This window comes from Schistocerca americana, chromosome 1 (genome assembly GCF_021461395.2).
Source record: "Schistocerca americana isolate TAMUIC-IGC-003095 chromosome 1, iqSchAmer2.1, whole genome shotgun sequence".
Taxonomy (NCBI): Eukaryota; Metazoa; Arthropoda; class Insecta; order Orthoptera; family Acrididae; genus Schistocerca; species Schistocerca americana.
Genome location: NC_060119.1, coordinates 498419953 through 498434432, shown reverse-complemented (window position 1 = coordinate 498434432; position 14480 = coordinate 498419953). Strand labels below are relative to the sequence as shown.

Sequence of the window (14480 nt, the reverse complement as noted above, 5' to 3'; positions counted from 1 at the left end):
TGATTCTGTTCTCCATAAGAATACCAGAATAAGTCTAGTGAAATGCAGGAAGAACTGCAGGGGCTGATAATTTGTGATGGGACTGGTAGTTAACCATGACAGTAAATAAATCACACATAAACAGGTGCAGCCATAACTGTGACTGCATTATTCCTGATAATACTGTTCAGTAATAACTGTGAAATACCAGAGCAACCTTAAGTAGAATGATCACATAAGACTCGTTGTATGAGAAGCTGCGCAAAGGCAAGACTCACTGGAAAAACTAAGGAAAGTAATTAATCCACAAAGAAAGTGGCTTACAAGAAACACTTCTGATTGATTCTTGAGTGTTGCTCACCGGTCTGGTCCCCTTACCAAGTAGACTCAAACAGCAGCAGCATATTTTGTCATGGCTGTGTTAAGAAAGCATGCAAGTGTTTTTGAGATGCTCATTAAACAATACCAGATTCTATAAGAGAGATTTTGTGCATCACTGAGAAGTTTATTATATAAGTTCCAAAGTGCAGGTTTTAACAAGAAGTCAGGTCACATGTTACTTCCACCCACACACACCTCACAAAATAATCACAATGAGAAGAACAAAAGCAATGAGGCAACTGTGTAACTACAAGTCATCTTCATTAGATTTCTGATTACCAAGCCGTGAGAAATGGTATGCATTAACTAAAGCACCTTTGTCCTATGTGACCACTTCTGTCTTAACAGTGGTTATTTACAGCTGCAATGAAGAGCCGTGATAAGATTCTAATATATATTACGTGCTGTATATGAACAGACTTTGTTAAGTCAGATTCAAGTTCAATGCCTTACAGTATAGTGACTTTTTGTGTAAGTGTGAAAAAGGGGGGGGGGGGGGGGGGGGGTGCACACAAATAGAGCATTGTAGTTTGGATAATGGATACAGAGATAATGAAACATGCCACTCAAATAAATCATTCAAACTGAAAAACTGTGATAAAGGAAAGCCACAGCGGAATTTAAGTAGAGGTGTTAATTCATCGAAAGGTGCATACATAATACTGCAAACTTTGCTAACCTTTATTCAGGCAAATCCATTTTTTATTCTTACCATAACTCTGCCCCATGTATACTTATCTACCCACTTGCACAAAATTACAAGGAAGGTAAGTGTATAAATTCCTGTCAGACACTACATGGTACACAAACTGAGTGAGAGCACTAGAATATATAGCAGATTGTTTAATCCCATTGAATTCTGCTGTTGAGGCAACAAACACCCTACACGATTACTTCTTTCCAAATGCATCAGGTACATCATCAAACTAATGGTTGCAATGCCCTCATTTATGTTTTCATTTCATTTCAGCTGAACACACTGTCTCACTGAAGACCCATAATGCAGTTTCTAATAAATCATTGCTATTTCTATAAATTGTTTATGTGGACGTATATTTATCTGAAGAGTCAAGACGATTCATTTCCAGTTCAAAAACTATTCCACTTTAGTTGGTTGGTTGGTTAGTTTCACGTTCAGTGGATCATTTTGCACAATAAAGTACAATTATATGGACAGAGTCATTTGACATTCTCATTACAAATTAATTTGTAATTGCGGCTACACACGAAACACTTTTTTAAATATGCAGGTTTGAGATAGTAATAAATATTCACCACCTTTTACACATTACAATAATAGAAATTATTCTAGAAATTATTCTACGGAATACAAGGAGAAGCTTTTACAGTTTGTTTTCAAATTTGATTTTGCAGTCTGTCGGGCATTTTGTATCACTAGGTAAGGGATCAAAAATTTCAGCTGAGCCCTACTTTTTAACACCAAAGACAACCTTAATGTGGAATAACGAACTGAACATCATTTTCCTTCTGTGTTGCGATAATTTACGCCACTGTTACTCCTGACCCGTAGTGGATTATTTACACCGAACTTCCTGAGGGAATGAATACAATGTGAAGCAGTTGTCAGAATGCCCAACTTCTTAAAACAGATGTCTACAAGATGATCATGGGTGAGTACCAAAGGTTACTCTTACAGAAGTTCTTTCTTGAAGAAGAGTTACCCCAGAACATTATTTCAAATGACATTACTGAATGAAAAAGTGCCAACTTACTGATTTGTTTCTCCCCAAGATTGGGTTATTTGGTTATATTCTGAATGCTCAATAAATCTTTTCATTATATCCAGACAGTTGCTTAGCTTTGACGTGCAGTCCTATAGACATACCAAACTAAATCACAAACCATAAATCTTACATGAATTAAATAGTAAGTTGACAACTTTTAATCCATAATCTTCATCCAGCTGTATTACTTTCTGTCACAAAAATATTTTATTTTCATTTGTTACTAATTACTGCAATTATGCTAGAGTACCATACTTATCTCTAGTACCTTAGTGTGACAACAGGAAATGGCATTTTTAAAACACCCAGTAGAACAGAATCCAAGCTGTTGTCTAGTTATACGATACAAACACAGATACCCTAGCTTATGGTGTCATATGTGTAATGTCTGGTTCTTCAATGTGCTGCACATATAATAAATGGAATATCTGTTCTATATGGGACACTGCCAGACAGATCAAATGACTCTACCAATACCGCATGCCAGCTTCATCCCATAACGTAATGACAATGTCGCATGTAATGACATACGTGCCTAACCAGATAGAGCACAGAATGTGGAAAATATTTCTTTTGCATCTAAATTATTTTTTAGAATGTATGTTGTGATGACAGAATTATCTGTAACATAGCCCGAGGGCTGGGTTGGGTTGGGCTGGGCTGGAAGATGGCATTCTAGCTGTGGACTGTCGAAGTCTTATTGAAGCTTAGTTAATCCCCACATAAAATTATCTGAGTGGAAAGGAATCATGCAGTCCCTTGCCATACATCATACGTGTACAATCTGTTTCATTATAATTGCTCTCAGCATGTCCACACATTTTAGACTGCACAAAGTATTTGTCTTGGAAATATAATGAGAGGTAATAAAATGATAAGCCTAGAAACCATCAACTAAACAGTAGTGGAGGATTGTAGATAATAGGAGTGTCCCAAGTGATACTGTTCAGAACAAAATCACAACTTATCTTTTCAAACAAACAGAAGTCTCTCAGCAAACCAAAATATATTTTAAAAAATGAAACCTATTTTCTGTTTAAAACATCTGAAAACTTCTACCCTCAGTTATCGGATCATGATATTACCAGAATAACTTGCATAATTTCTTAAATTGCCATACAACACCCTGTAGTATAATAAAGTTATGATGTACACTACACTGCAATTTTATTCACAGAGTTACTACTTTCAAACACACAATTCTAGCCTCATTACACAGGTTGATCTTCAAGTTATTAAAGAACACTGACTACATTCTTAGAGGCAGCCCAGTGCCACTCCCACTATAAATTTCACACTGTAGCTCATTACAACATAACTTGTGAAATGTGTGAAACAGAGGCTTAACATGTTTAAATAACTCATGTATTTATAAAATTATTCTACCACACACCAAAGAGTAATTCAGAGAATTCACTAGCATAGATGTATGCAAAAATCACAAAAGCTTTAAATTTTGCTTATAATGCACAAAAATTAGAGCCAGAAATCTTCTGTGAGAGGCGCTACAGCAAAGGGAAACTGGACTCTTAAATATAAGCCACTTGTACAAAGAAATTTTTGTTCATAAGTCATCTAATGTCCAATATCCAATAAAAAGACACATATAAGGGAGACATGCAGTCTAATTTTCATGATTAACGGCAATTTCACCAACATAACATTAATGAGACCTGCTTTCACTATAATTTGATATACAAAGTGTAATCTTTCCAGTTACCACTATTTACCACTGATAGTAACATAACCTTCCGTAACTATGAGTTTTTAAAAAAATAGATCATAGATGCAGAAATCTCTCGCAATGTCTCAAAGTGATTAAATAAACCCGCGGTACAATATTTCTGATCATGACAGTTCATTTTACATTCAGTATCGCAGTAATGTCCAAATGATACAGACTTACTATGTACATCTTCTTGTCAACAAAATATCAATTGCTCTGCTACAAATAAAAAAAATAATGACACGAAGTAATGCTTTTCCTAATTACAGATTAAAAGTTTATATCACATGTTCCGTTTCTGTCAATCCGTAAAAACAAGGTAACAAAAGTAAACTAAGCAAATGCCAAAGTGTATACTTCCTAAACCATATGTCAGAACATCACATGAATTCATGATGTCTACGAAAGTTGTGACATTAGTACCTTATCAACGAAAACAACAGTGCGACACGGAAAGAGAGGTGAAAAGGGGGGGGGGGGGGGGGAGGAACGCTGTGTACTGTTGAGAGCGGTTGAGAACGTGGGTTGGGGGAGGGGGGGCACGCTGTGTACTGTTGAGAACATGCATTTAAGTATATGAAGCTATCCTAACATTATCTTGGTCGCATTAAAAATCAAATATAAAACAGAAACAAATGTGTGACATTTAGTTACTGGTGATTTTAAAAAATAAACAAAAGTTTATAACATAACCTAAACGCAACTACAAAACCGGTAAAATACGGACGCGCCGTGAAGCTAAAACATGACAAGCACAATTATCACGCTTAAGATAAATTTCGTTTACTAATAACTTTATTTACCTGATTTGCCTCCTGACTAGTCTTCGTTTTAATGTTTTTGTCTCGATTTTCACTTTTAACGTGGTATAACCTCACCAGCTTACTCTCAGGAACCGGAATGACGTCAGAGAGTATGAGAAATCTGGTGTCACTATATATACTTCAAGTGTTACACCAGTTAACATAACATTGTGGCGATATTGCATTAGCGTGTAGCAATGAGCGTGTGTCATTCCAAAAACTGTATTGTTTCGGATTTCAGAGTATGGGGAAACCGATGCAATGATTCGTGCAGTTGGTTTCGATACCAAGAGACGCACGTAAGTTTTTCATACGAAACGAAAAATAAATGAAAGATCCTAGATCAAATTTCATTCGCAATAATATTTTCAGGGAGCAGTTCGTACATGAAGAATTGATAAACATGAGAAGTAACACATGAAACCTTTCAAATCTGTTCACATTAGCTGCTCAACGGCTTCTACTCATTCAGACTCAATCGTTACGTACTTACGCATGACAACTACAATAAAATGAACAATTACGTTAATTACGCGCCCGTAAGTCTTGTTAACAGTATACCATCAACAGTTAAAACGGAGTAAAAAATACTTCAGCATGAGGTAAATAAGCCTAGTGTACATATTAAAACCCTTTCCAAAATAAAGCCATCAAATTACTTCCTTAGACTTGGCCTTGCATCCCCATTTACCATTCTCTTTAAGGACTGCAGTAAATGTATCACTCATTTTATAAAGAGCGGTTCTCTTACATAACATAACTGCAATCCACCGTATGGCGCGTGGTGGAGGGTACTTTGTATCACCAACAGTGATTTCCATTCCTGTTCCATTCGCAAATAGAATCATAACTTCGTGGTCCATATGCGAAAAGTACGTTGGCAGCAGCAGAATCGTTCTCCAGTCAGCTTCAAATGCGGTTCTCCAATTTTCTCTATTGTCTTCCACGAAAAGAGCGTTGTCTACCCTCCAGGGAGACCCACTTGAGTTCATGAAGCAACCCTGCAAATATTCGCGTACGTCGAACATCTGAAATGCTTCGTTGTCTTCCTTCAATCTGACCTGGTGGGGATCCAAAACACTCGAGCAGTAGTTCACTCGCCTTGAGTTCATAGTGGCGATCTGCAGTCATTACTTAGAAGAAGAAGAACAACAACAACAACAACAACAACTTCTTAACCGAAACCGCTATGAAAAACTTTACCGTAGATAAACAGCTTCGGTAAACTAACAAGGGGAGGCCGCCAATTGTGAAATTCAGATTCGATCCATACTGCGCATAATAAAAGCTCATGGCCAGAGGTGTAATGTGGCAAAGCACCAAGATGCACTTCTCAGCCGTTGTCGAGAAAATCGACAGTTAAAAGAAACCGTTGCGGTGAAATACTCTCTGCGATAATTAATTTTCGACAGCGTCGTGGCGCAGCGGTAAGCGCTCGGGTTCGTAATACGAAGGTCGTCGGATCAAATCTCGCGCCATGAAACGTTTTTTTTTTAGTATTTGTTTTTTGTAATTCAAATGTATATAATTCCCGGCAAGCAGTTGCAACAATTATGCATATAATAAGTAGCTGAAAGTCGTTTGTCGTGGAAAAACTGGCGACTTCGAACATCATTATGTTTTCCGCAAACAAAGTTGTATTTCACAAATGTTATTAATCGTTTTCATAACGTTTACCACGTATAGTTAACGGAAGACGTAGAAACGATACTCCGAAACGAATACGTATAGTGTAAGTCAAACTTTCAAATTAGAATAGAATTTTTAATCGAGTGAAACCGTGACATCAACTCCAGAGACTATTGTATAAAAATCCAATCCATCGTCCACCACCAATTGTCTTCTTCGATTTTTGCCGATATTATACGATACGCGTGGTATCCATCAAACCTGACGAACGATAGAACAATTTTTCGGAATGTCAATCAGATGTGTTTCCCAACAGATAATTTAAAAAACAATTGTTCTTGTAGAAACGCATCGTTTATCAGATGTGCTCGATGTGCTGTTTTCTGCTTTCCATGTTTCTATGATAACTATCACTCTGGTTGGTGCGATACTCCAGCTACTTCTTGTCACTAATTGTTAATTATGTGCGAGTGTATACCGAACATTTCAATAAATTGTATCCACTTGAATATTATTTGTGATATTGTGTTTTATTTCAAGTATTATTTTTCCACGACAAACGACTTCCAACAACTTATTATATGCATAATTGTTGCAACTGCTTGCCGGGAATTATATAAGTTGCAAGTTGCTGAAAGTCGTTTGTCGTGGAAAAATAATATATATATATATATATATATATATATATATATATATATATATATTACCAAAAAAGTAATAAAAAAAGATGCATGGCGTGGGATTCCATCCGGCGACCTTCGGATTACGAACCCAAGCGCTTACCGCTGCGCCACGACGCTCTAGGAAGTTATTAATCGTAGAGAGTATTTCACCGCAACGGTTTCTTTTAACTGTCGATTTTCTCGACAACGGCTGAGAAGTGCATCTTGGTGCTTTGCCACATTACACCTCTGGCCATGAGTTTTTATTATGCGCAGTATGAATCGAGTCTGAATTTCACAATTGGCGGCCTCCCCTTGTAAGTTAGCATCTTCAGATCTTCATGAAGGTTATTACAAATATCTTTCCATTGAATTTCCAAGTAAATAAAACATGAAATGAGCGATGCGTTGGCACGTCAAAATTAAAATTACTATCCTCACAATTCGCCATAACGTCGTTCCCATAATATAACACGCTGGTCGCACTAGTGTTATACATGCAGTCTCGTTTACAGATGAATTACACTTACCTAAAATTCTCTCAGTAAACCCAAGTCAACCATTCGCTTTCTATACTACCGTCCTTACTTGCCCCTTCCATTTTATATCACTCTGCAACGTTACGCGTAGATAATTAACCGACGTGATTCTTTCGAGAAGCAGTCTACTGTATCTGAACATTATGAGACTTGCATTTTTCTACACTTCCCAGTCACTAAACGGCGAGACTTTCCCGCACACCAGTGTCATCAGCAAACAGTCGCTAATTGTTGATCACCCTGTCCACACTTTCCTGGAACACTCCTGGCGATACATCTGTCTCTGATGAACACTCGCCGCGGAAGACAACGTGCTGGGTTCTGTTACCTAATTAAGACGTCCACTCACATATCTGGGAACCTATTCCTATGCTCGTACCTCCGTTTGCAGTCTGTACTGGGGCACCGTGTCAAACGATTTCTGGGAATCTAGGAATGTAGAATCTGCCCATCATCCATGGTTCGTAGATTCGTGCAAGAAAAGTTTCACAGGAAAGATGCTCTCTAAATCCGCGTTGAATCATCGACGGAAGCTTTTCTCTCTCAAGGAAATTTATTGTATCCAACTCAGAGTACGTTCAATAATTTGTCAGCAAACCGATGTTAAAGGATATCGGTCTATAATTTTGCGGGTCCGTCCATTTACCCTTCTCCTATACAAGAGACCCCTGTGCCTTTTTCCAGTCGCTTGGGCTTTGCGCTGGACGAAAGCTAGGCGATAAATACAGGCTAAGTAAAGGGTCAGTACCGTAGAGCACTCTTCGTAAAACCGCACTGCGATTCCGCCCGGACCTGGCGACTTAACTGTTTTCAACTCTTTCAGTCGTTTCTCTACGTCAGTGATAGTTAATACTATGTCGTCCAAACGGGACTCTGTGCGACGGTCAAGCGACAGTATGTCTGCACGATTCTCCTGCATGAACGATTTCTTAAACGCGAAACTTAAAACTTCGGCTTTCCTTTTGCTATCTCTTACTGCCATACCGCACCGACCAACGAAAGACTGGATCCGCTTAGCAAATGTACGTAGGACCAGAATTTTCTCAGGTTCTCGACAAGATAAAAAAAAAGTTCAAATGTGTGTGAAATCTTATGGGACCTAAATGCTAAGGTCATCAGTCCCTAAGCTTACAGACTACGTAACCTAAATTATCCTAAGGACAAACACATACACCCATGCCCGAGGGAGGACTCGAACCTGCGCCGCGAAAAGCTGCACAGTCCATGACTGCAGCGCCTCAGTCCGCTCGACGATAAGATCTTTTGTTAGGATACAGCGGTGGTAGCTGTGAGCTTCGCGCATCGATCTTTTCACAGATCCACGAATTTCTGCTAACTTCTGCCTGTCGTCATTTGCACGTTCTTTTTTGAACCGAAAGTGCAACAATCTCTGCTTCCTCAACAATTTCCGATCGTCGTTATGGAACCGCGGTGGGTCTTTTCTGTCCGTAATCCACTTACTCGGCAGTCATACTTACTCGGCGGTCGGCACATACTTCTCAAGAAGGCAATTTACAGTCTGTTTAAACTTTGCCCGTACACTGATGAGCCAAAACACTATGACCACTGCCCACCGCGAGGTTCTATGCTGCCTGATGGCGCTGAGGACACGTGACGCGGTGGAGCGTCACAAAAGGGAAATCATTCTAGCGACAGTATGTGGCGCAAATGCGGAAGTTTGCCAACTTCAGCGACTTTGTCAAAAGCCAGATTGTTGTGGTCCAGTGCCAGGGAGCGAGCATCTTGGAAACGGCGAAGCTGGTTGGCTGTTCGCGTGTTGCTATCATGAGCATCTTTGGAAAGTGGCTGAAGAATGCTGAAACCGCGAGTTGGCGACAAGAAGTTGGACGTACATACCTGATCACTGAACGATGGGAGCTTGCCCGCTCTCTCAAACAGGATAGGCGGCGATCTGTGGCATATGTGACGGCAGAGAACAATCCTGGCGCAGACATAGGTCCCTTGGGAGCACACCGTAAGTGCACAGTGTTGAACATGGTGCTTCGCAGCAGAGGACCCCTACGTGTTCCAATGTTGACCAACAACATCGTCTGTTACACTATTGGCCATTAAAATTGCTACACCAATAAGATGACGTGCTACAGACGCGAAATTTAACCGACAGGAAGAAGATGCTGAGATATGCAAATGATTAGCTTTTCAGAGCATTCACATAAAGTTGATGCCGGTGGCGACACCTACAACGTGCTGACACGAGGAAAGTTTCCAACCGATTTCTCATACACAAACAGCAGTTGACCGGCGTTGCCTGATGAAACGTTGTAGTGATGCCTCGTGTAAGGAGGAGAAATGCGTACCATCACGATTCCGACTTTGATAGAGGTCGGATTGTAGCCTATCTCGATTGCGGTTTATCGTATCGCGACATTGCTGCTCGCGTTGGTCGAGATCCAATGACTGTTAGCATAATATGGAATCGGTGGGTTCAGGAGGGTAATACGGAACGCCGTGCTGGATCCCAACGGCCTCGTATCACTAGCAGTCGGGATGACAGGTATCCTGTCCGTGTGGCTGTAACGGATCGTGCAGCCACGTCTCGATCCCTGAGTCAACAGATGGGGACGTTTGCAAGACAACAGCCACCTGCACGAACAGTTCGACGACGTTTGCAGCAGCATGGACTATCAGCTCGGAGATCATGGCTGCGGTTACCCTTGGTGCTGCATCACAAACAGGAGCGCCTGCGATGGTGTACTCGACGACGAACCTGGGTGCACGAATGGCAAAACGTCATTTTTTCGGATGAATTCAGGTTCTGTTTACAGCATCATGATGGTCGCATCCGTGTTTGGCGACATCGCTGTGAATGCACGTTGGAAGCGTGTATTCGTCATCGCCATACTGGTGTATCACCTGGCGTGATGGTATGGGGTGCCATTGGTTACAAGTCTCGGTCACCTCTTGTTCGCATTGACGGCACTTTGAACAGTGGACGTTACATTTCAGATGTGTTACGACCCGTGGCTCTACCCTTCATTCGGTCCCTGCGAAACCCTACATTTCAACAGGATAATGCACGACCGCATGTTGCAGGTCCTGTACGGGCCTTTCTGGATGCAGAAAATGTTCGACTGCTGCCCTGGCCAGCACATTCTCCAGATTTCTCACCAAATAATTAAAACGTCTGGTGAATGGTGGCCGAGCAACTGACTCGTCACAATATGCCAGTCACTACTCTTGATGAACTGTGGTATCGTGTTGAAGCTGCATGGACAGCTGTACCTGTACACGCCATCCAAGCTCTGTTTGACTTAATGCCCAGGCGTATCAAGGCCGTTATTACGGCCAGAGGTGGTTGTTCTGGGTACTGATTTCTCAGGATCTATGCACCCAAATTATGTGAAAATGTAATCACATGTCAGTTCTAGTATAATATATTTGTCCAATGAATACCCGTTTATCATCTGCATTTCTTCTTGGTGTAGAAATTTTAGTGTCCAGTAGTGAATGATTACAGTGGGCAAGGGATCATCGAGATTGGGCAGTGGGAATCGTGTCGCCTGGTCGGATGAATCCCGTTTATTGTTAAATCAAGAGGATGGCCGTGTCCAGATACGCCGTCATCCAAGCGAACAGCTACTCGAAACAAGCAGCGCGCCACGTATTCAGGTCGGTGGGAGCACTATTATGTTATGTGGGAGATTCAACTGGGCTTCCGTGGGACCTGTGGTAGTAATCGAAGTCACCAAGATAGCTGTGGACAACATGAACACTAATAGGGAGCACCTGCAACTCCTTATGGTTGATGTCTTCTCTGACAACGGTGGCATCCACCAGCAAGATAACTGTCCCTGTCACAACGGTAGAATCACAAGGGCAGAACCGTGCTGGAATGGTTTGAAGATCATGATAGTGAATTCACGTTGATGTCTTGGGCATGAAATTCAGCTCTGAATCCGATGAAACGCAACGATGACGCTATCGGACGCCAGCTGCGCACCCACAAACCAATCGCCCGTAAATTACGGAAAGTGTGTGACCTGTGCCCAGGCATCTGGTGCCACAAACTTCCGAAAGCCTTTCAAGTACTTGTCGAATCTGTGGCACGCAAAATCACTGCTGAATTGCGTTACAGATATGGATCAACACGCCTTAAAGTAGGTGTTCATAATATTTCTGAGTATCAGTGTAGTTCTCTACAGAGATCCCACTGGAATTAAATGATTCCCTTCATTTTACAACTACTTATCTGCTCTTTCTAGTAAAAACGCTCTCCTAGCCCTCTTGGTGGATTTATTAACTTCCATTGTCTCTGTCATGACATCATGATAACTAATCCCTGTCTCTATACTGAGTTTGTCGATGAGGTCAGGCCTGTTTCAAGTTACAAGATATAAAATATTTTCATTGCGTGTGGCCCGTCGAACTAGCCGCTGAAGACATTTTTCGGAAAAACGTGTTCGAAACTATTCACAAGACTGCCTGTTCGTACCAGCTACAACATATCCATAGACGTCCCAGTCTACACTCGGTAGACTTAAGTCGCCTCCAACTAATATTATATGATCTGGGTATTTCCGCGGTATTTTAAAACTGTCTCAGCGGAATCTGGTATCCGGTAAAAGAATCCGCTAGTTAACTTCAGTTCACTTAGACCTGTTACATGCGTCCAGATAACTTCACCGCCAGACTCAGTTTCAATCTCGACAGGCACAATATTTTTGTCGACTGCAATGTACGCTATCCCTTCTGTAGCGTCTAATCTGTTTTTTCGATATATGTTGCATAACTCGCTAAGTATTTCAGAGCTTTTCACTTCGGGTTTCAGCTGGCTCTCGGTTTCGAGAGTTTCGAGAGTAATTTGAGCGTGACAACTTTCCTGGAGCGTAATAAATTCAATAGCTTTGTTACAAATACTTCGACAATTTATTATTAAAATATTGACAGTCCAAGCGTCTTTACTTTTTACGCGGTCTGATTTAGCTCTCTATGTATCGACTGGCGAACGTTCGTCAGAGGACCTCAGACTGCCGTCCAGCCTAAAAAAAAAAAAAAAAAAAAAACCATGTGCGCTCCATAAGTACTCTGCTACCCGCGTAGCTACTGTGTAGTGCGCCCCTGACCTATCAAGGGGAGTCCTATAATTCTCCATCCCATAATGCAGGTCCAGAAATCTGCAGCCAAGATCATCACATAGTCAACGAAGACTTTGGTTGAGACCCACCACTCGGTTCCAAACCGAAAACATTTTTAAAAATCGTGTGTTCCTTCACCATTCCTATGACTTGTGCCTCAGAAGCAGACAGAAGGAACAGAATGTCCACCGAAGCGATACTGTCACTGTTGAGCATAATGGCTGAGCAATCTTAAAGACAACAGTCATTACATTTTACGGCACTAAATCGTTCGAGAATACGATGAATTTTTCAGGTACACAGATACAGAGCACACAGTGCGCTTAAGAAGGAAGGATCGTTAACGCTACAAGAATAATAGAAGGTGTATAACCAGATCAGAACTTGACCATAAGTTCAAGTGCATTTCGAACTCCATTTGATCACTGTCATAATTTTACATTAAAACGAAATGCAGATAGATTACCACTCTCTGTAATCACAGTTTATATTGGAGACCAATCTACGACCTTAGCTACAATCAAATAGTCATGGGATTTCGAATACATGTGCATAACGAATTACTGTCCACATCACCTGTTGACGTATTCAGCAGTCTTCATATGTCTGGTATTGTACCCATCGGTTTAATTTGTAACGCTATCTATTTTTTATTCCGCATTAACCTGCGTTATTCCAACTGACACAACATGTCCCAACATCCTAATGCAAGTTTTCCATGGCGTCCCTAAATCACTTAAGGGGATATACCAAGGTGACTCATGATTTTGGAACCGATTTCATGATTTTTTCAATAAAATAACTAACAAATTCCAGAACTGACTTTAGACCTTTATTGTACGTCCTTAAGGTTGATAATGTATTTTTTAAGTAAAAATTATGCACATAGAGAAAACTACACGACATCGACGAATGGCCTTCGCAGAGTGCGAGGGCGGTTGGTGGGAGCTCTGAATGCCTCACTGTTCAACCTAGAACAAAATTTCAAAAACTGCTTTGCAACTGAAAATGGTTTTAACAAAATGGCGGCACTATGAAAATAAAGTCAATGTTTTTGACAAAAGAGTCGTATAAAACGTGCACCAAAAATCGAAATTAAAACAAATCGCAAAAATCCTACGTGCTACAGCATAAAGAACGCCGACTCACAAGTAACAAAAAGGTCGTAGTTCCTGCAAACTTGAAAAATGTTGTTTTGAAAAAACAAACACGTCAAATTTCAACTTTTATTTTTTAATATTGGAACTGAAAAAAAAACTTTAATCGGCTCTGTACAGTTGGCCTTTTTTTCGCCGATATCGAAACACTCTCATATTCACGAAATTATATCGATTAGCTGGCTTCCGCCTACCAGCCGAAGCGGTTTTTGCAAATCTGGGATAACTTCTTAACCTTTTCTTCTGTATAAATACACTTGTTTGTCATTTTTAAGCGCCCACGTTTTACTTTGTAAAAAAAGAAAAAAGAACACAAGCGAAATGACAGAGTTAAGCAGACGCGAGATAAGCACGTGTTTTCAGATTGTTTACCATAAATGCATCATATTACGAAGAAAAATCTTCTTGAGAATAGTATTCTAGTTGATACTAACGCTCTTTGTGATGCTATCCGAAACTAACAGAACCCATATTTCTTCGGTAACTGTTATGGTATTTCATCAGTTGTATTAGAGCAGTCGGATGCGCCAGATCCTCATGCAGTAAACCGCACTAACATTTATGACAAACTTTGTATGAATTAATCTTAAAAATAGACTTTCTAAGCAACATTTTAGGCCATTAGAAATTTTATGCTAAATTAATTTCTACCCTGGTTATTCCTTTAAGCTGAACGGCAGAGCGGTTTCTAAAACAAGGCCGCGGACAATTTATTCTTATACTCTTGCAAAGATTGTCGAATTACCTAGTCGTTGATAAGAAA

General features: G+C 40.4%; 1 protein-coding gene across 1 annotated transcript in view; it reads right to left on the bottom strand.

Moving 5' to 3' along the window:
* The window catches only part of LOC124624246 (obg-like ATPase 1), a 300300-nt gene extending 295524 nt beyond the window's left edge, over positions 1-4776 (bottom strand). The window contains exon 1 of the mRNA XM_047149095.1: positions 4635-4776. The gene's annotated coding sequence lies outside the window, so the exon portion shown is untranslated. The remainder of the gene's footprint in view (positions 1-4634) is intronic.
* Between the last annotated feature and the right edge of the window lie 9704 nt (positions 4777-14480).